The sequence below is a fragment of the Molothrus aeneus genome, unplaced genomic scaffold (assembly GCF_037042795.1).
Source record: "Molothrus aeneus isolate 106 unplaced genomic scaffold, BPBGC_Maene_1.0 scaffold_63, whole genome shotgun sequence".
Classification (NCBI taxonomy): domain Eukaryota; kingdom Metazoa; phylum Chordata; class Aves; order Passeriformes; family Icteridae; genus Molothrus; species Molothrus aeneus.
Genome location: NW_027099215.1, coordinates 385,988 through 412,199, shown reverse-complemented (window position 1 = coordinate 412,199; position 26,212 = coordinate 385,988). Strand labels below are relative to the sequence as shown.

The window sequence follows — 26,212 nt, the reverse complement described above, 5'->3', positions numbered from 1 at the left end:
GCAGAAATTGCTGCAAAGAATAAATGCTAGACTGATGTTTTCAAAAGAATAAATGCTATTTTCAACATTTTTGGCATTTTTGGTAAGTGCACAAGTAATATTCTGCTGTAACCTATTTCCAGAAATCTTTTGCTTTGTGTAAGTCACTCCTTTGAATGTCTGTGGCTGGGCAGATCACAATATTGTCAAAAGGTGTTCAAATATGATTATTATTTCAAATGTAATGGATATTTTCTGAGCAAGTGGATTCTTGAAAATCAGAGATATTAAAGATATATGAAGCCTGAACCCAGTAACCTGCATCCAGATTTTGATGTTTAGTCAGAAACATGTCATAAGTCAAGAGACATTGTAATTACCAATGGATATTCTTTACCAAGGTGCGATTATTAGTTTAATTTTTAATTTTTTCAACTTTCCTCATTCTTACTTAAAGGAGTTTAAGTCTTTTCATTTTCTTTTTGTAACTAACATTTAATATTTCACATCTGGTTGCCAAAATGGAAAATGTGTATTATTTGCTTACAGTAGAGGTGGGAATTATTCCTTGCCATAGCACTGGTATGAAGTTTGTTTTAAAACATGAAAGATCCATTTTAGATCCCTGAAAAGAGGTATTAAAATTTCTTGTTAGATATTGCTGATTGTGATTGAAAACCACTCCATTAAATTACAGTAGAGGGAGATGAAGGACATCTTGCAGCAATGAAAATGGTTGCAAATTTAATTAAAATATTAAATTATTGTTGGAATAAAGGTCATAATCATAAAACCTAATTGAAGGAAGTACATTAGCATGTACCCTAAGGTATCCTTTCCATTTCCAAATATCTATTACATATTTGACATTTGAAGAGGAAAGAGGTTCCATTTTATCTGGATGGATGAACGGCGATGGGGAGAAGTGTTATACATAATACAGTATAAGAGCCCCATTTTTCAAAACATCATTTGCTCCTTGCATAGGTGCAACACTCTGATTTTATGTCTCTGACTGAGGAAATTCCCCTTATTTATTGAGCATCATGGACCTGCATAGGGCAGAGGACATCATATCATGTACTTAGACTTCTCCCTGTGGAAAAAGTGGAACTTAACTCCCTTTAAATTTGACAAAGCCTCAGTAACCAGCTGTCACCTTGTTACCTAGGCTGCCTTTGTGAGAGATGTGTTGCTGCCTGGAGAATGGGATGTCTGTGTAACATCATATGAAATGCTTATCAAAGAGAAGTCAGTATTCAAAAAGTTCAACTGGAGATACCTTGTTATAGATGAGGCCCACAGGATTAAAAATGAAAAATCAAAGGTAATTTATTTTACACTAAGCAAGAGATCTGTGTGGGTTATTTAGGTGGTGGTGTAGGGACTAGTAATGTTTATATATATGTGTGTGATATTTGGTCATGTCTCACTGTCCTTCAGTTATCAGAAATTGTAAGGGAATTCAAGACTACCAACCGACTGCTATTAACTGGAACTCCACTTCAGAACAATTTACATGAACTCTGGGCACTTCTCAACTTCCTTTTGCCAGATGTCTTTAACTCAGCTGAAGTAAGTCTTTTGTTTCTGAATCAAATTAATTTTGCTGGTTTTCCCAATTTGAAAGTAGACCTGGATATGTATAGTTAGTGGTGTCAGTTACTGATAAGTGATAGATTGAGTTGGAAATGTTTGTTATAAAGCTTTTCATAAAATAGGCCAAATAAGGTAATTTGTTCTTTTACTTCCTGACCATATGAGAGTTGTATTTGTTCACCATTGTGATGCTATTGTACCTTGAAAGGAAGCCTCTTATAAACCAATGATTTTGTTGATACAGGCTTTTGATTCGTGGTTTGATACCAACAACTGTCTAGGGGATCAAAAACTGGTGGAGCGCCTTCATATGGTGAGTCCTTTTGCCTTTAATACAAGGGTTACATTTACCTAAGTTAAATCCCAAACAGTTCTTCTCATGCTTCCTATGATAGACTATTAGGATGAGAGAGATTATTCCACAACTTTTCAGTCAAGCAAAATTAAGTCCAAGGACACAGAACCATGTCAAAGATCATTTTGACCTAATCTTTGAGTCTTTCAAATAAAGCACATGTATATCCTATGTATAGCAAATAATTTCTCCATATAGGTTGCGCTTTTTTTTTTCAGATTGTCTAACACTAGATCATGTATCTGTGATAGAGAATATCTGCTCTTTGATTCATCTATTGACCTGATCAGTGTTTCAGTTTCCAAAATGCATTTAATGATGAACCTCTTTCAGGTGCTACGACCATTCCTTCTCCGTCGTATCAAGGCTGATGTGGAGAAAAGCTTGCCTCCAAAGAAGGAAGTTAAAATTTATGTGGGCCTCAGCAAAATGCAGCGAGAATGGTAATTAATGCATGTGCTTGACTGGGCTGTGGTTCAGGCTCAGAAGGAATGTGCTGTCTGTGACTTGGAGGTTGTGTAGAACTCAATTTATTCTCTCTGGTATACTCCCAGTTTATACCTGTTTCTTTCTGACACTGCTATGACAGAACCATGCATGTCAGGGAGATTTACCTGATTAAATGAAGGGTAGGGTGAGCTTTAGACAGTATTTGTAGCCTAAAGACTTAGGAAAGCTTGCTTAACTTCTTGCTCAAAGGAGAGGAGGTTCAGGAGGAACCTTTTTGCTCTGCACAACTCCTGGATGGGAGGGTGCAGCCGAGGGGGTCATCAGCCTCTTCTCCCAGGCAACAGAACAAGAAGAAATGGCCTCAAACTACACCAAGGGAGGTTCAGGTCAAACATCAGGAGGAATCTCTTAATGGAAAGGGTTGTCAAGCATTGGAATAGGCTGCTCAGACAGGTGGTGGATTCACCATCTCTGGAGGTATTTAGGAAACAGCTGGACGTGGCACCCAGTGGATGGTGGTGTTTAGCCTAAGGTTGGAACTGATGATCTCAGAGTTCTCTTCCAACCCAATCAATTCTGTGAGTCTGTGCTACATTTCTGACTTGCCCAGAGGCAGAAGAATGACACCCAAACCATGTCCCATGGCTGCCATGATGCTGAGGGCAGGTTCTGTCTCCCACAGGCTTTTCCTGGCTTACATGTATTCAAACCTTTCCTCCTCCTCCCCCTGCACCAGCGAAAGATGCAGCTTGTAAATCATCCCCCAGCTTCTTTTTAGACTTCATTTGAGAGTGAACAGAAGGGTTTTGTTCTTTCCCTGCTGTAGGTATACCCGAATCCTGATGAAGGATATAGATATCCTGAACTCAGCTGGGAAGCTGGACAAGATGAGACTGCTGAACATCCTGATGCAGCTGCGGAAATGCTGCAATCACCCGTACCTCTTTGATGGAGCAGAGCCTGGCCCACCTTACACAACAGACATGCATTTGGTCACTAACAGTGGCAAAATGGTAGTTCTAGACAAATTGCTACCTAAGTTGAAAGAACAAGGTATGCATCTCCTTTCTGGGGTTTTGAGAGTTTTTTGGTTCAGTAACGTTTTTGTGTATTCTGAGCAAAACCCAGCAGACTTTAGCCAGGATTACTGTTGGTTTCTAGTATGATACCAGCTTGGATCAATAGTCCATTATGGCTTTTTGTGCTGAAGTGTTTTGATTTCTTTTTTTTTCCCATTTTTTCATCCCAGCTAAGTTCACACCATAAAAACATCATTTGATTGGGGCTTTAGATTTTCTTTCATAGTTTTCTTAGCTATCTGAAATATAATTATGTAGTATTTTAGCTACACCTTTGATTTGCCATGAAGGACCATTTCAGATTCAGAGTCCTCATACATAGTTCAAGTCAAATCCTGTGTGAAACGTTGGTCTTTCTTGCTGGATGTGATTTTGAACAGTACCTGAGGTTTTTCTGTGTATTCTATAAACACTCAGACATGGGGGAACTCATGAGTTGTTTTAAAGTTATTTGAGCTTTGAAATGGGTTACTGTAAAGGTCACTTGCAACAGAGTTTTTGACACTGGAATAAATTTTTAGCTCACTATTTTTTGAGTATGCTTACAGTAGTAACTTTGCTGAAGAAGTTGGATGCAGGTTTGTGAGTGGGGACACTTTGCAGAAAAACAAAACCACGTCCAAACCTCAACCTTCTGTAGTATAGAAGTAAACTGTACTTTCTATCTAGGTATCATCCAGGCAGCTGTGACTGTATAACTCAAGACTAAAACCCAAGCAATTCAGTGGTTACTGTGCTTTTTTGATCTTGGTTTCTTCCTGATATCAGGTTTATTGATGAGGTGTTGTAATTAATACTGGACTGGTCTCAAATCAAATTAGCATCTTAAACAAGAGAGTTCAGTATTAACCCTTGAGTCCAAAGGACAAAAGGAAGTAGAAACTTTGTTATATCCTGTGTTTTACTTAAATTTCTCCAGTAGACTGGAAATGGTTGAGTGTATATGCATAAAGTACTGAACCTTTTTTTTTAAATTTAAGTTGTTCTTGGCAGGTAAGTAAACTGACAAGTACTTAAGAAGAATTCACTTTATTTCTAGAGATCTTAAATCCAAAACAATCAAATACTTCAAAATTTTATTATTTATACTTGATGATGTTTTTATGTTTGTGTTACCATCTTACTCTGCCATGTCTGGGAACTTTTTCTTGAGGAGTACAACACAAAATGAAAAGGAGAAGCCAGCCATTAATTAGACAGTGACATATCAGGGTAAGACAAAGGTGTCCTATGGCATGGATGTGCTGTGGCAGCAGCAGCTGCAGCCCTGCATTGTAGTTTGGGTCTGAAATTCAAACGACTTTTCTTCTTAGTACATGGAATTGCCCTCCTTCCTTTTCTGGTAGTGCAGACTTGGAGAGTTTGTTTAATCTTGTATTTTGGTGAAAGCATAAGAAACCTTTTTACCCAAACAGGCTCAAGGGTTCTAATCTTCAGTCAGATGACAAGAGTTCTAGATATTTTGGAAGATTACTGTATGTGGAGAAATTACGAATATTGCAGACTGGATGGACAAACTCCTCACAATGAGCGACAGGTATTTACAAATTCAGGGATTGTATTTATGTAAAAATACTACTTGTAAAACATTTTGTTTAACTGATACATTCTTTTCATTTATTTAGGCTTCCATTAATGCATTCAACGATCCTGACAGCTCAAAATTTGTGTTCATGTTGAGTACACGAGCAGGAGGTCTTGGAATCAATCTGGCTACTGCTGATGTTGTAATTCTCTATGATTCAGACTGGAATCCACAAGTAGATCTCCAGGCTATGGTAAGATTCCAGATGGAAATTATGGGGTTTTGTTTTTCTTTTTCTCACAGTACTTTGCTAGAAATGTGTACTTCCAAAATAAATTGGTATTTTCCCATTTTAGCACAGGAGCAGGATTTGTAAGACTAATTTTCAGTTCAAGTGCAGCTTCCACTGTGTGGAACCAGTAGTCCTCAGTCACATTTGGGTTATACAGTGTTTTATGTAGTGGGAAATGCTGGGTGTGTGCTACACCTCATAGTATTGTTTAATGCAAATAGCCTACTTGAGTAAGCAGAAATGAATTAAATCTAGGTTGTTAATCCCAAAACTATAAAGCTGTTGTGGGGAGTGGAGGTGAATGTGTTTTCACTGTTTTTCCTGCGATCTTGAAAATGAGATAAAGAAAAGTTGAATTAAAGTTTTCAAAAACTGCTTTTATGGTGATGGTAATGAAAGGATCTCATTTTAGCGACTATCCTTAGGGGTTTTTTTAAGTACATGTGGATGCATCTCCATCCTGGATACATGTCAAGGACATTAGTGACCACCTAAGAAAGCAAAGCTGTCTAAAAACTGCCAGTGGATTTTTGGATTTTTGGTTGGGTTTTTTTTGTTGGTTTTTTTTTTTTTTGACAAATGAGGCCTTTCAGAGACAAGTCTTGGAAATGTCTTAAATTATTTCAGTTAACCTGTGGGTCTCAAGGACTCTAGCAAAAATCACTTCAAAAGAATGATGGAACTGGTGTCTAATAGCTCAAATGAGGCAGTACCAGCTACCACTACAGGTGTGTGTTGAGAATACTGATTCTCACAGTGGTTCATGTTTCACTAGTCAGGAGAGGCAGGGTATTGTATTTTTCTTGAACTATTCATGGCACTACTGAAGGATTTTGAGAAAGGCAGCTTTTGGTCAGCAGAGAGATGATTTCTTCATGCTTTGATTCTACAGAAGGTTGCTTAAGGTCAGAAGCATCCAAATCTTCTCCTCTGTGCGATTTAATGAAAAACCCCAAATCCTGCTGGTTTTTAGCTATGACACATAGAGACACACTCACTGTCAGTGTTATTGAAAAAAAAACCCCAAACCTGCAATGTAGATAAAAATGTAATATCTTGGGTAGCCATGGATGGCTGTAAACATTTAAGTAACCTGTGCTGTTGTGTTTTGTAAATTTGTGTGCTGTAAATAATGAAAATCTTAAACCTCATTATGTAGTCATGCTGGAAGGCAAGTGCTGAATTTTTTGTTACTGTTTTGGGCAGGATCGAGCGCACAGAATTGGGCAGACCAAGACTGTCCGTGTGTTCAGGTTTATTACAGACAATACCGTGGAGGAAAGGATAGTGGAGCGTGCAGAAATGAAACTGCGCCTGGATTCCATAGTCATCCAGCAAGGCAAGTATAGGAAGGCACTTCGGATCTAGGATGAAATTCCCTTCTTCTCCCATTGTAAATCATGGTGCAATCAGCCAGTAAGAACCAGTGGGAGTGTTGCTTTTGCCTCATCTGAGCTCTGAAGGGAGTTCATGTGCAAAGGCCTCATCCACTTGGAAATTTGTTTTACTGTAGGAGTAGGCATTTCCTCACTAACTTTTTGCTTACCTGCCTAGTGGGATATAGTCAGATTTGACTTTTTAAAGCACTCAGTTTCTTCTTTCACTTTAAATTTAAATGAATGCCTTTCCTTTTTCTAATAGACAGAGAAAAGTAAGGTAACCTTAGTTGACTTGCTTGGAATCAGTAATATGTAGTTTGTATGTGGAAATATAAGTGGGAGAAAATCCTGTATTGCTCCTTCCATAACATAAACTCTTTAGTGAGTTGCTATCCTCAAGCATTTTTATCTTTAGGAAGATTGGTGGATCAAAACCTGAATAAACTTGGAAAGGATGAAATGCTGTAAATGATCAGACATGGAGCAACACACGTGTTTGCTTCAAAGGATAGTGAGATTACAGATGAAGATATTGATCACATTTTGGAAAGAGGGGCAAAGAAGGTGAGAAAGTTTGAAAAGGGGAAGCTCACCTGTAGATTTAAATGTGATGGCAAGATAGTGAGTCTCTGGATGATAACTTGGTTCCAAGCTGGAGAGAAAAGGGGTTTTTGCTGTAGAGGGTTTTTGTGTTACTCAATCGTGTCTGTTTTTTCTATGTTGTCAATAAGATGTTTTATAGTCAAGTACCTTCTAGAATGGCTCCTCTTCTTTCTGGCAATGGGATGTTTTAAAATGAAGTACCTTTCAGAGTGGCTCCTTTCTGGAATGAGGTGTTTAATAATGACGTGCCTTCCAAAATGGCTCCCGTTCTATCTGGGAATGAGATGTTAAATAATGAAGTACCATCCAAATGGCTGCTATTCTTTTCTGTATCCCCTGTCCAAGACTGCGGAAATGAACGAAAAACTTTCAAAGATGGGTGAAAGCTCCCTTAGGAATTTTACTATGGATACTGAATCTAGCGTGTATAATTTTGAAGGTGAAGACTACAGAGAAAAACAGAAGGTAATGTTTTAAGTTTCTTTTGGAGGAATGCACTGAATTGCATGTTTTAGTCATACTTATTTAAGAGGTATTGGGTAAAATACAGTGTCATCTATGAAAATAGTTTAAATAACACTTATAACACTTATAATGAAGTAGATGTAGATCTAATTTTACATAAAACTTGTAGCTGGTCTCATGATCTTGCAAGACTTAATTTTTGGTTTTGGGGGTGATGGGTTTTGTTTTTATAGTTGGCATTTACAGAGTGGATTGAACCACCTAAAAGAGAAAGAAAAGCCAATTATGCTGTGGATGCTTACTTCAGAGAGGCTCTTCGAGTCAGTGAACCAAAAGCACCCAAGGTGAGTTGACTAATCAAAAGAAGTAAATTTTTTCAATATGTATGGTAAATGGCTAAAGCTCTAAGCAACAAATAGGTCTTGAGTCATAAAAACTGCTCTGTTCACTTTTATAAAGTGGAGGGACTATCTAAATTTAGAAAAAATTTCCAAAAGACTTGAGACAAACTTCTGTGAGAAAAAATAAGAACAGTATGAAACTTGTAAGACGTTAGGGAGGCTAAGATCAAGTTTTTTCTAGTTCTTATTTAAGCAGCTGTAAATTTTCCTGTGCAAGATTAATGCTTTAAACACGTGTGACTTTTTCACCAGCCACCTCCTCCCAAAAGACCTCTCTTCCCCTTCTCTCACTGCTCTTTTACTTTTAGAATTCTTTGTGGTGGTTGGTGTGTCTTGCATGGTGTGACTTTTTTCCCCCCAAGTTAAGACAGTGCATTTTTGTAACAATAATGCTTTTTGTTTGCTCATAAACTTAAATTACTTCTTACAAGCAAGCAGATTCTGTATGTGAAAGGGAGCAAATGCAAACTTTGTGTTTCAGGCTCCACGGCCTCCAAAACAGCCAAATGTACAGGACTTCCAGTTCTTTCCTCCTCGCCTGTTGAACTATTGGAAAAAGAGATTCTCTACTACAGGAAAACAATTGCAAGGTAACTGAAGAATTTCCTTGACCAGAGGGATGGAGCACCTCTCTTAAGAGCAAAGGCTGAGAGTTGGGATTGTTCAGTCTGGAGAAGCAAAGGCTCTGGAGCAACCTGATTGCAGCCTTTCAGTACCTAGAGGGGGCTTGCAGGGAAGCTGAAAAGGGACTTTTTACAAGGGAGCAGCTTTAAACTGACAGAGGGCAAGTTTAGGTTGGATATTGGAAGGAAATTCTTCACTGTGAGTGTGGTGAGGCACTGGCACAATTTGCCCAGAGAAGCTGTGGATGACCCACATTCCACTTGCTTGGAAGTGTTCAAGGCCACGTTGGATGAGCCTTTGAGCATCCTTGTCTAAGCAGAAGGTGGCCCTGCCCATAGCAGGGGCTTGGAAAAGAGGTGATCTTTAAGGTCCAGTTCCTTCTGTGTTATTCCCTAAATTCTTGCAATGGAGCAGTTTAATGCAACAGTAGGAGAATATGTACTTTTCCAGCCTTTCACAGTAATTTAAATGAAATAAAATCATGTTCAGCTGTAGAAGCTATTAGGTTATATTAACAGAAAGGTGACAATTAGTAATTATCTGTGAAAAATTAATTCAGTTTTACGAAGTGCAAAACCTTTCAGGTACCTCGTAATCCTGATCTCCCAAATGCAGCCCAAGCACAAAAGGAAGAGCAGCTTAAGATTGATGAGGCTGAACCTCTTAATGATGAAGAACTGGAAGAAAAAGAGAAACTTCTAACCCAGGTATTGTTGGGTCTTCAGTGAGACTGAAATCAGCCAAAGCTTGTTTTGTGTTTCACAGCATTATGGGAACATTTCTTGGTCACTGTGCCGTAGTTACCACATCTGCAAAGTTTGGTTCTGACTGAAAAGAGTTTCTAGCATTAGGTTTGTCATAGGCCTATGTCATAGGATATCTTTGAGGAATGTGCACCAAGGATTCTCCTGAATCCTAGTCTGGCATTCACTATAGACTGTGATGTCTTTCCATGAGACCTTGCAGAATGGCTGCAGAGCTGGGTGTGCTGCATTCCACATTATTTAATGCACATATTCTGCCTCACTTTCACACCCATATGGAAGTGAATCTTGGAGTCTGAACAGTCAATTTTCCTAAACCACATCTGGTAGTGGATAGTTCCCCTCACTGAAAGAGGGTGTGAGCTGAATAGGTATATAATTAGGAAGCCTGTATATTTAAATAATTTAAAACCAGGTGAATGCTTGATATGCCTTATTTGGATATTTTATTTACACATTGTATTTTGGCAGGGGATCGGAATTACAGGACAGGATTTCTTGCTTGCGTAGTAATGAGCTGGAACAGCTCACTGTGGAGACACCAGAATCACAGAGGTCAGGAATCAATACAGTCCAGTAAGCTGTGGCTAAATCACAACATGGCTGGCAGAACTTGCTACTTCCCACTACTTGTAAAAGCTACTGGTAATATGAAATGAACCTACTTTGGCTCATGACTTCAGCAGTGCTACTTGTGTCTCTGCTGAAAATCAGCATCACGAGATGGCTTTAGTCCTTCTGAGGGAGAGTGACCATGCAGTGGTCACTGCAATGATGCAATGGCTGAGGGTGTCTGTGAGGCACTTGGGGGGCCTTTTTGACAAAACAAAAGCCATTACACTACTTTCACTTGAGCAATTTTTTTTTCTTAGAAAGTAATCCCACAGAGAGACTATTAGGAGGAGGGATTAATTTTTCAGCTGAAAACTTACCAGAAATTACTAGGTAAATAAAGAAGTAGTGCTAGTCATTTTGCAGTATTTAAATAGGGAGACTACAGTGACTGCAGCATAAAAAGAGTTCTACTAAATTAAACTGCAGAGAAAGAAAAGGTTTAACACTGTGGAATGATGGAAGTGTTACAGGCAATTTCAAGAAACCAGTTGAATCAAATTCGGAGATGGACAAATCCTGAACCTCTGTGCAATGTTTCCTCTTGATTGCTGTATAGGGCTTCACTAACTGGAATAAGAGAGATTTCAACCAGTTCATCAAAGCCAATGAGAAATGGGGCTGTGATGACATTGAAAATATAGCACGAGAAGTCGAAGGAAAAACCCCAGAGGAAGTCATTGAGTATTCAGGTAACTTAATTCTGTACTCAGCTCTGAGAGTATCTAACTCTGCTTGGCTCATTTGAACTGCCTGAGAACATGGTAACATCCTACAGCTGACAATTTCTTACACTGCTGTTTTAAGATTTTTGGGGTAGAATTATATTGATGTATTTTGGATCTGCTGCTCTGTTTTTTACCATCATTACCCCCTGCACAACTAAGGCTGTACTAAAATGCACACATAAACTCCTGCTGAGCCATTTCACTATATCCTGAATCTAACTGGGTAGCACTGTCTTCAGTTCTTGTTAATTTTTGCAAAGGGAAATGCTGAGAAACACTGCTTAGCTGAAGAGATTTCCCTTTTCCTTGTATTCATTAATGAGAAGTTAACCTTTACCTGCTCCTCGAGAGCAGAACACAGTAGATACATCACGATTGAACCTACAGCCACCACTGGTAACCTGAGTCTTAACCTCGCATTAGAAGAGATTTTTTTTCCACTGTAGTGCAGCTGCAAAGTCCTGGCACTACATTTCTAGAGGTATAGAGCAAGTTGAAAATGTGAAAAAATCTTGTACAAAAACCCCTTATTTAAACACCTAATGGTCTTTCAGGCACTTGCTTGTCTTTGGGCACTCAGTTGCCCTCTTGCTTCTCTTGATAAAACTGTATTCTGTTACATCCGTTTTCATTTGAAGAAGCTTTGTTTTCTTTGAGGAGACTGAAACACAAAAGTCTTACTGGCCTGTATTGTACCTCACTTAAACTGAAGATTCCTATATCTACCCTCTTCAAAACAGCATTTTTACTACTGCAGCACATGGTAGCTGGAAGGGAAGGTTTCTTACCAGCTCAAGGCGTGTCTGTTGTCACACAGCAGTAAGCTCTGGTAAAAGGAAGGAACAGCTAACATCCTTTTTTTAAGGTTAAACCTCTGACTTTTACAATGCATGATAAGATACTAAGAAGTTGTTCTTTTCTTAGCTGTGTTCTGGGAAAGATGCAATGAACTCCAAGACATAGAGAAGATCATGGCTCAGATTGAAAGAGGAGAAGCTAGAATTCAGAGACGAATCAGCATAAAAAAGGCTCTCGATACAAAGGTGGGTTTGCTCAGTTTCTTTTTTTTTTTCCTGGTGCCAGTGAGGGGAGATGCATGACCCCTGTCTGGCCAGTGCTGCTGATGTATGAAGACATCTTGGGCATGACAGTGGCCTCTTTGCTTAACACTCAGCAATTTCTTCCTATGGCTTTTCCATCCCACGGAAGTGCTGTGATGACACCCTTAGCTATGGTCTACCCTGGTGTTTGTAACAGTCTTCTGTATTACAGCACACAGTTCAGAGTGCTGTGTAACTCCACATAGTACAGGCTTTGGGAGGAGCACAGTTCCTTCTGGACACATGGAACTGAAATTAAGAGAGAGAGAGAGAAATGGAGAGAGGGGGATGGAGAGAGGGAGAAATGGGGGAGATAGAGGGATGGAGAGAAAAATGGAGAGGGATGGAGAGAGAGAAATGGAGGAAGAGAAGGGAGAGAGGTAGGTGGGTAGAGCAGTGGGGGAGAGAGAAACATAGGAAAACAGGTGGAGAGAATTGGAGTAAAGTAGAAACAGGTAGAGATGGCAGAAGACAGAGGGAGTTAGAAACATGAGATTAGAGAGCACTTAAAAAAGACTAATCCAACAGAGGAAGCTTTTGTTCTTTGTGTTTCACCAAGTAGTTGGTAGTGAAGAGATTTATAGTTAATTAAGACACTTTGTCGCAATTTTCTCCCCACTTCAGGTTTGCTGAGTTAGTTGTCTTCTAGGGAAGAAGTGTCAGAGTCAATAAACCAGAAGGCAGCCAAACCACGTGCCAGCTGTCATGTACCTTTTTACTCTTACTCTGACTTTACCGGTTCCTGAAGATTTTTGTCCAAAAGGATCGTTGCCACTTGAATCCTGACCAGTCTTGCCTGTTTTTAAGTGTAGTGAAAGCCTGCCATTAGTCAGAAGATGACAAAGCTGTCTATTGTCGAAACCAGAATTTGCCTGTTTAGATAGCTTTGATAAATGCACTGTTCTGAACCTAAAGTCATTTTCTTGTGAAGACTTAGCATGGGAGATGCTTAAAGTTATAGTTTTCTGTCTTCATGTGATTTAATGCTTTTATACAAAAGACTTCCATGCTAATTCTGACCTATTTCTTAGCTTTATGTGGTCTTACTTGTTTTGTTCAGATTGGGAGATATAAAGCCCCTTTCCACCAACTAAGAATATCCTATGGTACTAATAAAGGGAAGAATTACACCGAAGAGGAGGATCGCTTCCTAATCTGTATGCTTCACAAACTAGGATTTGAAAATGTCTATGATGAATTAAGACAATGTATCCGAAACTCGCCGCAATTCAGATTTGACTGGTTTCTCAAGTCCAGAACTGCAATGGTGTATATATATATATATATATCTACATATATATATATATATATATATATAGCTCCTTTTTGTTCATGAATGCCTATCACAATATTAAATTAAGTTAATTAAATTGCTGCTGAAATACTGAGGTAGGTGCATGGGAACAAGGTTTTACCTCTTAATAACTTTCTGACAACTGTACGGGTGTCAAATGTAGCCGTGGCAAATGGGAGGAGAAGTTCAAAATTCTAAGGTATGCTTTTCCAATTTGAGTTAAATATAAATGTCTTTTACAAAGCAAACATCTGCAATCAAATCCATCCCTGTGAAGCCAGCCAGGAAGTAAGTAGCATGAAACATTTAATTGTTTCTTTGTTATTCTGACAAGATCCAGCAAACTACTTACCTACTCACCAGCATTTTTAATATTCTAAGAGGATTTTTACATTAAGTGGCTGCCTAAGGTACTGATTGAATATGTTGTGTAATGCAGGAGCTACAAAGGAGGTGTAATACTTTAATCACACTCATTGAAAGAGAAAACATGGAACTGGAAGAAAAGGAAAAGGCAGAAAAGAAGAAACGTGGACCAAAACCATCTTCAGTAAGATTTAAAAAGGCATTTCTGTGAAAAAGCTCACTTGAAAACAGCGTTTTTCCAAGTGTCTAGGACAAGTGATATCTAAAGTTATTTGAAACCAGCAACTTAGAGAGCAATGTTAAAAGCTGCCTAAAGTTCATGTCAGTGTTCATCTAGTCCAGTTGAGGATGTCAAATAGAAGAAAAAAGGTTCTTAAGTGTAGCTCACATGCTTTGGAGCAGATAAACTTGTTAGGTTTTGGATCACTGGGTTGGTACACTGTATAGATTTACCCTGGTAAGTACATCAGGGATGTATTTGGCATTTTGATTTATAGAATCTGCTAAATCATCCACAGATCTATTTACAAATGGGCCTGTAGAGCTAGATTTGGGAAAATAGCACAAATGCTTGACAGCGCTCTTTGCTGACTAAATTCAAAGTATTCCTAATATGCAAATAGGCCTATTTTGTAAATAAAATATCACCTTTATGTATTTTCCTACCTCCATTTGTTCAGGTTGTTGCCTAGAGCTGTTGAAGCAAAAACTTAGAAGCACAACTTAGTTGACAGATGTGCAGAAATCAGTAAGGTTAATAGTGATGGAATATTAAGTTTCTTAGACGTGTTCACAGAATATTTAAATGGGTATTTAGAAATACCTTTTCATAATAGGAAGCTTTATACCATCCTTACTTGTTTTTTATACACTTTCTTCCAGATTTGGAGCATGAAAAACAACAGAAAAGATGTGCATATTTGCTAAATGCCACATTTGCAATTGATCATATTTTAAAGCTGCCAGGGTGTTGATCTTCTCCATCTGCTTTGTTTTGAAACACATTGCTTGCTCACAGCCTTTCTGTATGACAACAACTTAGTATAAAATCTTACCTTGCAGGCACAGAAGCGCAAAATGGATGGCACTCCTGATGGGCGTGGGAGAAAAAAGAAGCTAAAGTTGTGAATGCAGAATTTTTTTAATCTCTAAATTTAAGAAGTAGTTCTTTAATTTACGGGTCTTCATAAGATGTACTGTATAATGCTTAACTGTTTTGAAGAACATTGGGTTCATCTGTTTATTGAACTAGAACATAGTACTTAATTGTAGTTTCACTTTTTTAAATGCAACAGCTGTGCTGAATTTTTTTTACCATTAACACTTGAAGTAATAAATTGTCTTCATTTATTAATAAGGCTTCTTGTGGCCTTTTTTTCACTACTGTTTCCACTTCAATGCATAGTTATTTAGTCATCCCCCAGTTTGTTTCATCTTGGGTTGCTGTGAACATGATGATAAACAGAACTGTTTAGTGGTGTTTTCTTGGTACCAGCCGCCACTCAAACTCTATTTCTGGAAATTTTGTGGCTCTGACTTTACCTTTACTGAACTTATGGTACCAATATATTCAGTTCCTTGAAATTTGTGGAAAGGCTGGTTATTTACTTTTAGAATAATGATTGGAACAAAACTGTTAACACTTTTTGCTTAACATCTGAGCCAGAAGAAAGGTAGGTGAGTCAGGCTGAGGTCTGCATTTCATTAGAATGGCCTAAGCATGGCAGAATTGGGTCTGTTGGCAAACAACCACCAGGACAGAACAAGGAAAATGTGGGAAACAACCCCTTCTCTCACACACTCAGCTGTGGTAAGTGCAGTGACGGTTGTGACTGGAGTGAAAGGAACTGGTGCTGACTCCAGCTGTGCACAGTTGTAGTTTGCAACTCTCATTCTGCCCTGAGCCAGTCAAACAGTGCCATGCATGAGTGATCCCTACATTGTCCCTTCCTGATGCTGTATCTGGCATCTGCTGACTGAGATGCCATCATCTAACGTAGCATAATTTTGGAATCTACTAAGAAAACAAACAAACCAAAATGGAGCGAATGCTCATAAGCTCTGCTCAGTTTTGGCCTGGTAAGAACCCAAATCTAAAAGGCAGCAGCTTTGTGTAAACAGAAATTATGAAAAGTCTGTTTTGCTGAGGAGTCCCAGATGCAGCACAGTTCTTACTGGCACGAGACATGAGTTTCTGTTTGTCTGTGACTGGTTTGCAAACCTGCTGCAAACAGGATGAGTAATCACACTTGCTCTTCAAATAGTCCAACAACATGATAACGTGTAGCAGTGTTAACAGCCAGGCCACAGCATCTCACACATTGAATTGTCCTGGCAGCCCTTGAAGAAATCAGTTTACCTGCTTGCACTTAGCATACCCTAAAGAAAAATGCTTTAATGCTGAAGCCTTCCTTTAAAAGCATCCATTTTCACCAAAAAAACGCCAACCAAATACTATCAAAAAAACTCCAAAAGAAACCATGAGCATTTGTTTTAAATTAGTCTAAATAAAAACTTTAGGAGCAAACAGAAGGGAAAGATTTATTATGTAGTTAAGCAGCACTTCATTTGTAATGATTGTCAAGTTCCACATGCAGGAAGTGAAAGGAACTAAACTTTACTCTCCCAAGTGGTGTTCTACAAGTTAGAGAAAATGTGTTTGCTTTCAATAAGTAAGGAAAACAATGAAAATATTTGGCTTGTAGGTTATTTAAGTGTTTTCCGAGTGTCATCTGGAAAAAAAAACCTGCCTTTTCATAAGTATTTGCCTGTATTTTGATGTTATTGTCAAGCAAACAAACAGACATCCATCCCTATTCCTGGTGGTCTGACTGTACTTAGGCACTGCCCAGGGCAGAGGAACACCTCCGTGTTGCAGCTGAAGGAGTCACAGAGATTCTGAACTGGATCCACCCACAGATCTCAGATCCTGGTAAAGCAGATTAACACCCTTCACCTTATGCCAGTCAATCTAAAATTACTAAATCAAGTTGTTACCAAGCTGTTATCAAAAACTCTCAGGAGAGGAATTGCCTAACTTTAGGTGTATTTATTTTTGTATGTGAAAACAGTGTGTTCCATGACTATCACTACTGGTTTATCATGGGTTTTAGGCTCAGTTTTAGTCTCATTTTCTGTTACAATTCATCCTAAATTATTGCCCTTATAGTGCAGTTCTTTTTAAGCAAAGTTCTCCTCTTCACTAGAGGGCACCCCACAACCATACATATGCAACTACCAATCTGCTAACATTACAGCAAGTAAAATAAAGTTCTTGACAGGACAACTGAGTTTTAGACTGATAAATGAGGGACTAATTAAAACCAAATTATTTCTGGTCCAATACTGCCATTACCAGAAGTTTCCCTGATTACAGTTCCCATCAGTGAGTGAGTTCAGTGGCTGTGAGCACCTGCCCTGGGCCAGAATCAAACCGAGATCAAGAACTATTTTCATTTTTAGGTGAGTTATTCTGCATCCAGTCTGCAACTGAGAATAATCCAAGTCAAGGAGCCTCGGTGTACAAGTGTTCTATCCAGCAAATTCAACTGCTGCAGTTGCAGCTGAACTTGGTGGCCAAGTCTGTTCTGACAGTGTCTGGCCTGGAATGCTCAATCTCTTTTCCCCCCAGAAAGTTCCCTACTCTCTTGGTATTTCTCCTTTTATATGATCATGCTTTTGTTAAAACTTAGAGTAGCCATTCAGAAAAATCCCTTTTCCTTTTCCCTCTCTTTGGGCAGGATGTCCTCCTGAGGATGATGGGTCACCACTTGAAGACTGATCTCAGGAAGGACAAATCAATTCTGCAGTGAGTCCTGGTGCTCCTTTTAACAATCAGCATTCCTGGTTCCCAGGGCTCTTCCTTTTCAGTAAGGCCTAAACACCTCAAGTTGTTCCTGCATATTCCCTGGAGTATTTCACTGTCTCAAGACAGACGAAGGGATCTTCAAAACTTTCTGAATTGGTTCAGCATGAGGTAACAATGCACATTTTATCCCCAAAACACCACTCTAAAGGCAGTGTCTGATTGCCCATTTCTGAGGGACTCCAGGGCCACAGGGTGGGGTCACTGCCCATGTGTTGTACAGGGGCTGAGCCTGAACCATCTGATGATCCTGGGCCCAGAAAATCTCTTACTCTGCATAATCCCCGTGACCTTTTCCTGTGCCACTCACAGGGGCTGAATAATTTCAGACTCATCGGAGATGGAAATGTTTTGATAGCAAGCACTCTCACAGGGTCCAGCCACGGTCAGACAGGAAAAGTCTCCTCCTCCCACCTTACTTTTCTTTGCTCAGATATAAACCTGTCCCTCTCTCCCCATCTCTGGGAGTCAGCACCCACATTCCTTCGTGCACAGTGAAGGAAAAAGGAAAGAAAGGTCTGGTTCCCAGTCCCTCCACAGGCAGAGTTTGAGTTGTTTACATGAGGAATTCAGGGAGCAGAGATCTTCACTTCCATCAGATCTGTCCTGTCAAGAACAAGCTGACACCCTGGGCACCAAAACAGATCACAGGAGCTACAGCAAAAAGCAGAGCTCTGCCAAAGCTGCAGGCAGGAGTCTGGCAGGGAGAGTGATGGAGCAGGAGAGTGGTGTTCTAGCAGACACAGGGGGAAGGAAGGAAGGAAGGAAGGAAGGAAGGAAGGAAGGAAGGAAGGAAGGAAGGAAGGAAGGAAGGAAGGAAGGAAGGAAGGAAGGAAGGAAGGAAGGAAGGAAGGAAGGAAGGAAGGAAGGAAGGAAGGAAGGAAGGAAGGAAGGAAGGAAGGAAGGAAGGAAGGAAGGAAGGAAGGAAGGAAGGAAGGAAGGAAGGAAGGAAGGAAGGAAGGAACTGGAAGGAAGGAACTGGAAGGAAGGAAGGAAGGAACTGGAAGGAAGGAACTGGAAGAGACTTCAAGGGACACAACGCTGTTTAATGGGGCAGAAGCTGAGAGACAAGTGAGCTGCAGTGCAGGGTGATTTGCATTCTTCCAAGGTGATTTGTAAAAGGGGAGAAGTTGTAGATAAAATGTTTTGATTTGCCTTTATCTCACTCTGCCTGTGCACTTGTGTCATTCATTTCATGTAGTAACCTCTACTAAACAGTCAGAGGCTGCAGCATAATTTTGTTGACCCTAAATTAAGGCAAAAAGCTGCAGTTCTGGAATTTGGAGCTCATAGTACCTAATTGGCTGAAGGGCAAAATAAAGAAGCAAAGATCAATCACAGCTTTTCGTGTCACGTGAAAAGTCAAGGCTCATGCATCAGGGAACTTGAAAACAATCAGATTCATCTAAGTTCAACCTATGTCTCAATCCTAAAATTGCATTAAAATTAAACTCCCTGTTTCTAATTCTCATTCAGTGGAGCTTAGATGAGCCTCAGATTTTTGGTGTTGCCACGATGAGAGTTACGGGAATTGATTGATTTCTTTGCAATGTGAAGTGCCAAAAATGGGAAACAGTGGCATGTTTGGGGGCTCTTTCTGCTTTCTTTCCTTTCTATTCCTGTCTATCCAACATGGCAGAAATGCAATCTAATTGAGTAGCAGGAAGGGTGACCTCCATGAAGTTATCAAGTGAGGGAAAAAAAAGTTAATCTTTCAGGCTTTGAAGGAGCTGATACCAGGAGAAAAACTGTGCCTGCAATACAAAGCCAGAAGTTATCAACTATCCCGAGAGATGTTTTCACAAATCAACAAAGAGCAAAGGCCAGGAAAAAGAAAAGAGCATTGCTCTGCTCTGTGTCCCTAAGATGGGAAACTGAAAAGCTGTGAGCATAGAGCAGGTAGGAGCTGCCTGTCAGAGGAATGTCAGCTTCCAGCTGAACAGGAATAACTCAGACGTCTCGGGATGAGTCTCTGCTGCCTTGCACACTGTGCAGTGTTTCAGTCAAAGCCCAGAAGGAGCAGAGTTTCCAGGCAGCCACAGAACACCACGTCAGGCCGTGCAGGAAGAGGATTGCAGCAGAAATGGGGCTCCTCCAGATCTACCTAAGACCCAGAAGTGACACTAGATGAGGCTCAGCTGGAATAATTGTCTTAGTTCCTTCTTTTGTCCTCTCACCCCAAATATGTTTAGCTTGTATTTTGCTTCAGCATGCTTCTATAAATCTTCCAAGGATCCATCTGGGAAGCACTTCCAGGATGGAAATGCTCTGACCTTTAGATGTTGACAGGTGAGGTGCATATTCTCATGTTCTGTATTATTGACAGTAATGGCAGTGCTTCCTTTTTTTTCTGTGGGCAGTGTAAGTTTTACGTGTTTGTATGACTTCAGTATATAGTTACCCTCCTACAAAACAGAATTTATATGCCAATGCTTTTATTCCAGGGATGTAGATGCCGTTCCCCATATGGATAAGCACATGACACCATTTAAGCCAGTGTCTGCAATGGCACCCATCCAAGTCCTCTGCAGCACAAGGCCATGGATGTGCCCACAGAGGCAGGAGCCCAGGCACGGCCAGACTGCTCAGGCAGCTCCTGTCTCCTCTGCTCAGGGTGATTCCTTTTCCAGACCAGCTCTGTGCCAGACCTTGCTCCTGCAGATGTGCCCGCTGGCACCTGATGTGTGGCAGCTTTTAAGGGCGAGTCTCCACTGATGAGGGCTGCACAGCACTGCCACTCATCCCACTCAGCACTTGGACAAAATGTAGGACTGAACTCCAGAGGTAGGAACCAGTTCTTTGTTATTTCATTGTCTGAAACTTTTTCCTTGGAGCGTGTTTGGGGAAGGATGGGAGATAGACCTTTTAACCTTTCTGCTTTTGTCTCTTTCTGTGGTGCATCATATCCATCCCTTCCATAGCTGTGGGTCTGGACTTTCTGACAGGAATTCAAGAGAAATCTTTTTCAATCTTTTGAAAGAAGCAGCCCAAGTGTTTGGGGCAATTCGTCTCAAAACATTTCTGTAAAATTTCCTTTTGGTTCTTGATGCTGCTCAGGGCCATCAGACTGACACAAAACCCCCTCAGTCATGTCCCCAGCCCCGGTGGAACGGCTGAGCTCTCTGAACTCCAGCCTTGCACTGTCCCACCGTAATTACATTGCAATTGTAGATAGAATTGTGTCAGGTTCTGGGCCACTGGCTCTGAATCCTCCTGAATCCTCAGGGCTGACCATGGCATTTGTCTGTACTTTCCTGTCCCTGGGGCTGATCACTCCGTGCTTCCCAAGGGACCAAGCGCTCGCTCTGCACAGCTCCTTGGAGCTGAGGGTGCCTGCCGACACTGAGAGATGGGTGAGTGAGCGACCCTGTAATGTTCAGGTGGGTTCGGCTGATCTCGCGTTGGTTCGGCTTATCTAGTTCGGTCGGGCTTATCTAGTTCGGTCGGGCTTATCTAGTTCGGTTGGGCTGAACGCGGTTCCGTCGCGTTCCGTTCAGTTCACCTCAGCTAAGGTCGGATGGATTCGGCAAATCGCGGCCAGAGTCGGCCGTTCGGGTAGGCTCGGCTGTTATCGGCTCCACTCGGCTGTTGTCGGCTCCACTCGGCCACACTCGGCTGTTGTCGGCCACACTCGGCTGTTGTCGGCTCCACTCGGCCACACTCGGCTGTTGTCGGCCACACTCGGCCACACTCGGCTGTTGTCGGCTCCACTCGGCCACACTCGGCTCTTCGGCCCTGCCTGACTCTGCTCCGCGCTGCAATGGCGGCCGCTGGCAGGGCTCCGCTCCCCGGCCTGAGCCCCGGGAGGGGACAGAGCGCCGGGACAGCCGCCTCAGCCCGGGTCACCCTGTCCCTGCCCGCCCCCGCGTCCCCCGGAGCGCGCCCTGCAGCGCAGAACGTGGCCTTTGGGCCAGGAGCGGGGACAATGCCCTCGGCTCGGCAGCAGCGCCGGGAGGCAGCGGGCGGTGCCCTCAGGTGAGCGGCCGGAGGGGAGGGAGCTGGGCCGGGGGCACCGGGGCCGGGGGCACCCACAGGGGGCCGGGGCTGCTTTGGGCGCTGCTGCGTGGGACCCGCTGCGGGTGGCACGGCTCTGTCCCGGGCCTTGCGGCTCTCTGGGATCGTGTGCCGTGGAATAAAGCTGGGGCTCGTCCCAGCTGCGGGAACAGCGTTTTATTGGGTGAGAAACAGAGTTCACTCTCTAGAATTTTTACACGTTTGTTAAGGGATAAAAGGCAGCGCTGGGGTGCTTGGCGGTTTGCCAGGAGCACCCGGTTCCCTTAAACCGTGTTCTCTAGATTCTGTTCCATTGCAGTGGTGTGTGCATATTCATTAGAGTTTATACATATTCAAAGAGTCCTTTTCAGTTTAGATGTTCTTTTGCTTGGTTTGAACCTTCGTGCCATCTTGTGGATTACACCAATATACTTTATTTCTTCCTGTGGTGCCATCCTGTTTTATTTTCACTCCCTCGTTATTTGATAACGAGGGTCAGTAAATTTTTCCTTTTTTTTTCAGTGCTCTGGTTTCTGTTTCTGTTATCTTGTGTTTCAGATAAGATTGTCCCCAACTGTGGGAAATCACCTCATTATCTGACACCATTTTCTGAGTTCCTTACATGTAACAGCATTTGAACATTTCACAGTCTCTATGATGCTGCAGTCTAAACTAGTGTCTGTTACAGTGCTGTTTATGAAAGCTGTGCAGTGCATACACGAACTGACAGATTATCCTTGATCCAGAGCAGTAGTTACAGACTGTCCCCTCTCAGGAGTTTTGTGGTCAATAACACCGTGCCAGAGCTCAGACATGAATGGCAAGGGCAAGAACTGCATTTGTTATGTTTCATTCTGGGCTGGGCTGAGCTCTGTTTGCCGGGAAGCAGCGGGATGGCTGTCCCTGTGCCCACCCCCCTGGGTCCCAGAGAGAAGCCGCTCCTGTGGCTGCAGCTGAGGGGCACTGGGAAACCTGAACAGTCCTGATGGAAACCGATGCCAAACCGGGTTTGGTTGGGTTTGGGACTTGCCATTTTCCCCTGATCCGTGGGTTTTGCCTTAGGAAGCAGGAACTGGGCACCAGGACATTTTGTTAGCCTAGAAGGGACGAGTTTGTTTGTATTTATTTCCTGAGGCACCTGGATCGATTTGGGTCTCAGTTGGCACCCGAGAGCCTCCTCTGTGTCCTGGGCGGGGTGGTGGCTACCAAAGGGGTAAAAGCTGGAGCAGGAGGGTGGGTGGAGAGGAGAGCAGTGGCTCTGTGGGGATTTGCATCTGGAAAGGGCCCTCAGTTTCCTGGCGGGAGTCCTGGAATCAGAGCTGAGAGTCGCTGAGCAGTGAGGATCGTGAAGCTGCAGTGCCGAGAGTGCAGAGGCTGCAGTGGGCGTTGTCTGCTCGCTCTCCTGATGTCCCATCTCTCATGCTGGGCTGGCACCCAGGCACCTGCAAGGCTGCACACCCTCAGGGCAGGGGTGGTTTGTAAATGTTTTAAATGCTGCAGCAGCTCCCTCAGGCTGGATGAGTGTGAGGATATCCAGCTCTGCCTTAGGGCTTGGAGCACGGCAAGGGTGCAGGGCTCACGGTCAGTCTTGTTTAAACACTTGTAATAGCAAAATATTTTAAAGCAGAGACTGTGAGGCAATAACAAAGGCGAGTCTGTGGCAAGGATAGGTCCGAGCTGTCTTTATTAAAGATCCACACTGCTGGATGTTGTGTCAGAGCCCTCTGGGGACAGAAGGTGTCCCCAAAGCTTCATGAAGCCCTTGTTTCCTGCTGGCAGGGCAGGGTGTGAGCCCAGCCTCGGGGGCTGTGTGGCTCCTCCTGCCTGGAGCAGGGACAGCCCGCGGGGCTGAGCCCCAGAGGTTCAGTTGCTGGAGCAGGTGGGGATCTCTTTGTGCCTGGGAATTGTCGCTGCTGCGTTCCTGGCCCAGCTGCAGGGTTCCCTCAGAGCCCGTGCCCTGCAGCAGCACTGGGAGCTCCTGGGCTGGGCAGGGAGCAGCTCTGGCCTGGGGCTCTCAGTCCCATCAGTGCCCATGGAAACCCAGCGTTTGTTCTGCTGCCATCAGCCTCTCTGCTGTGCCAGCCTCGGTGCCAGGGCACAGAGCTGTGGGAAGGCTCCATCCCATCTGTGCCAAGCGCTGCCAGCGCTTCCAGCAGTGCTGCTGGGGCACCAAGGGCTGCCTTTGGAGCCTGGCTGGCACAGAGGGTGATACACTCTGCCCTGCAGCACCCAGCTGCATCCCACAGCTGCACAGTTCAGCCAGCAGGGAGCAGAGTCAGCTCTGGGCCCAAACTAGGTTTTGTCCCCCAGAGAGCCACTGAGCTTCCTGAGGCAGCACACAGATGTGCCCTGGCCTTTGGGGCTCATGGTGAGGGCTGCCAGGGGATTGTGATAAGGCTGAGCTGGAGCTTTCTTAGAAAAGCCATCAGCTGTAAGGAGAATCTCTGGCAAACAGGTGGCTGGGGCACTGGCTGGGAGCAGGTCCTGGCCTTTTCTCTTCTTTTCTTTAACCTGTTCTTAAGAGGAGCCCAAAACTGCAAAATGGAAAGGAAGGGGGCTGTGGGGGTGAAAGTTGCTTGGCATTTTTTGAAGTGTTGCTGTGGATTTTGGTGTGTCAAGTGGCACTACCAAAACAGCATTGGAATAACCAAACTTCAGGACTCTGCGCTTAATTCCTTGAATGTGTTTGTGTGGGTGCAGGAAATGCCAAATCCCAAAGCAATTCCATGTCTGTAACTTCAAGTGCAACATCTTTAAAAGCAAGTGCTCAGTGTGGGCTTTCCATGTGGGTGCAAATGGCCCAAGGCCTTTCTTGTGTCCCAAAAGCAAAGAACCTTTCCCTGGGAGGTTTTGGAGGGGATTCTCTTTGGGATTTCTTGTGGTGCAGCATCCCGGGTGTCCCTTCCTTTGTGCAAAGTCCAATGGGAAAGGATGGAATGGCTGCCACGTGGGCTCTGGGATAAAAATGGTTCTGTTCAAATGAGGCAGAGAATGCAAGATGAAAAATGAGCATCCTTTCATTGTCTGAAATAGTCAGGAATAAAAGTGCTGGCAAAGGACACGTTTGTGTTTGAATTGGTGTCACCTCTCATGGGTAAAACCCCATAGTGAGCCAGCAGAGCAGAGCTATGAGAGCTGGGATCCTTGGACTTCCACAGTGGACTTAATTTTCTTTTCTCCTCTCTTTCAGGGCAGGAAAAATCATCCAACTCCTCCCATCTTTGCCCGAAGCTTTGGTGTGGGAGCAGCCAAAGGCAAGAGGCCTCAGGAGCAGGGCTCTGCGCTGGAGGGCTCTGGTCCTGCCCACGCTGTGGGGTGAGTCAGAGGGACACAGGGCTCCCCTTTTCCTCTCTGCTGGCATGAGCTGCCATGGCAATGCCATTGCTGCCAGCCCAGCCCCAGCTGTGCCTGCTGGAGAAGGGCAGAGGTGCAGAGGCAGTGCCAGAGTTCCCTGGGGATGCTGGAGCTGTGGTGCTGGCTATGCCCTGAGGGCAGCTTGGGCACTGTCTGTGCAGCCCAGGGCTGCTCTGGGCCCTCCTTCGGGAGCTCTCAGTGCATGCCCAGCTCTGCCAGGGCTGGCAGCCGCTGCAGGGCTGGGTGACAGCCTCTGCTGGGGCTGGGGGCAGGCACGGCCCTGGCACAGGGGCAGGGGCAGGGCTGGCAGCATTTGGGAGCCATGGGAGCAGAGTGAGGGGTGGTGCTGGGCACAGGGGTCAGCCTGTGCTGGTGTCAGCACAGCCCTGCAGGGCCCTGGCATCTGGGAGCAGCTCCAGCTCTCCTGGGGCCCAGGGATGGGCTCTGAGGGACTGGGTTTGCCTGTGCCTTTCCAGGGCAGCAGGAACAAGGGCAATGTGGTGCCAGAGCTGGGGCCCAGCAGGCTGTATTTCCCTCTGGGAAAGCAGAACAGACTCTGGGCTGAGCTGAGTTTCCTGCAAGGGCTCAGAATCCAGGGAAAAGGGAGTTCAGGAATTGCATCTGCTGCTGGGAACATTGCCTTAGGCTTGCTCAGTTTGTGTCTGTGAGCAGTGGGCTCTGGGCTGGAGAGGTGCTGTTGGCAGCAAAAGATGGAGTCAATGCTCTGCAGGGATGTGCAGGGAAGGACTGAGTGGGAGGAAGTGCAGTGTTTAGAAATGAGATCAGCATTTCTCCCAGAATTGGGGTGCAGCAGTGATGGGGGTGGTTGCGTTTGCTCTGGGCCTTGTTATTCCTTGTGCAATTTGCAAATTCTGCTGCATGAGTTACTGTCCAGTATCTTTCTAACAAAAACTGACAGAAATTGAGGTTTAGGATTAGAACTGAGGTCCATTCACTGCACAATCTTGCCAAGGCTGGAGGACTGGGATGATGGCTGCTCTCAGCAAAGGTCACTTCTCAATGCTGTGTCAGATTTGCCTCAGTGCTGGGCAGGAAAGGTGAGGGTTTGGATCAGGAATTGTGCAAACAAGGCCTGGGTGTGGTTGATTTGTTTTGTTTTTCAGTGAGCTGGGGCTGGCACAGGGAATGGTGCAGGTGCTGCTCTGGCACCAGAGCTGCTGCCCTTTGGAGCCATGTTAAAGGTGTGACCATAGAACACTTTGGGGGCTGTTTTCAGCACTCTGGGTTTCAGAGCTGCTGTCCCCAGCCCGTTGCCAGCCCCGGGACATCTGCTCTGGTTCCAGGCTGTCCTTGCTGGAGCAGCCTGGTCCCTGCCGTGCCCAAGCCCTGAGACACAGAGGGAGCCCTGTGCCCAGGGGCCTTTG

At 43.5% G+C, this 26,212-nt stretch overlaps 1 pseudogene; it reads left to right on the top strand.

Annotated features, from left to right (window-relative positions):
- Positions 1-37: 37 nt before the first annotated feature.
- Positions 38-14,972, top strand: LOC136571104 (SWI/SNF-related matrix-associated actin-dependent regulator of chromatin subfamily A member 5-like; annotated as a pseudogene).
- The last annotated feature ends 11,240 nt before the right edge of the window (positions 14,973-26,212 follow it).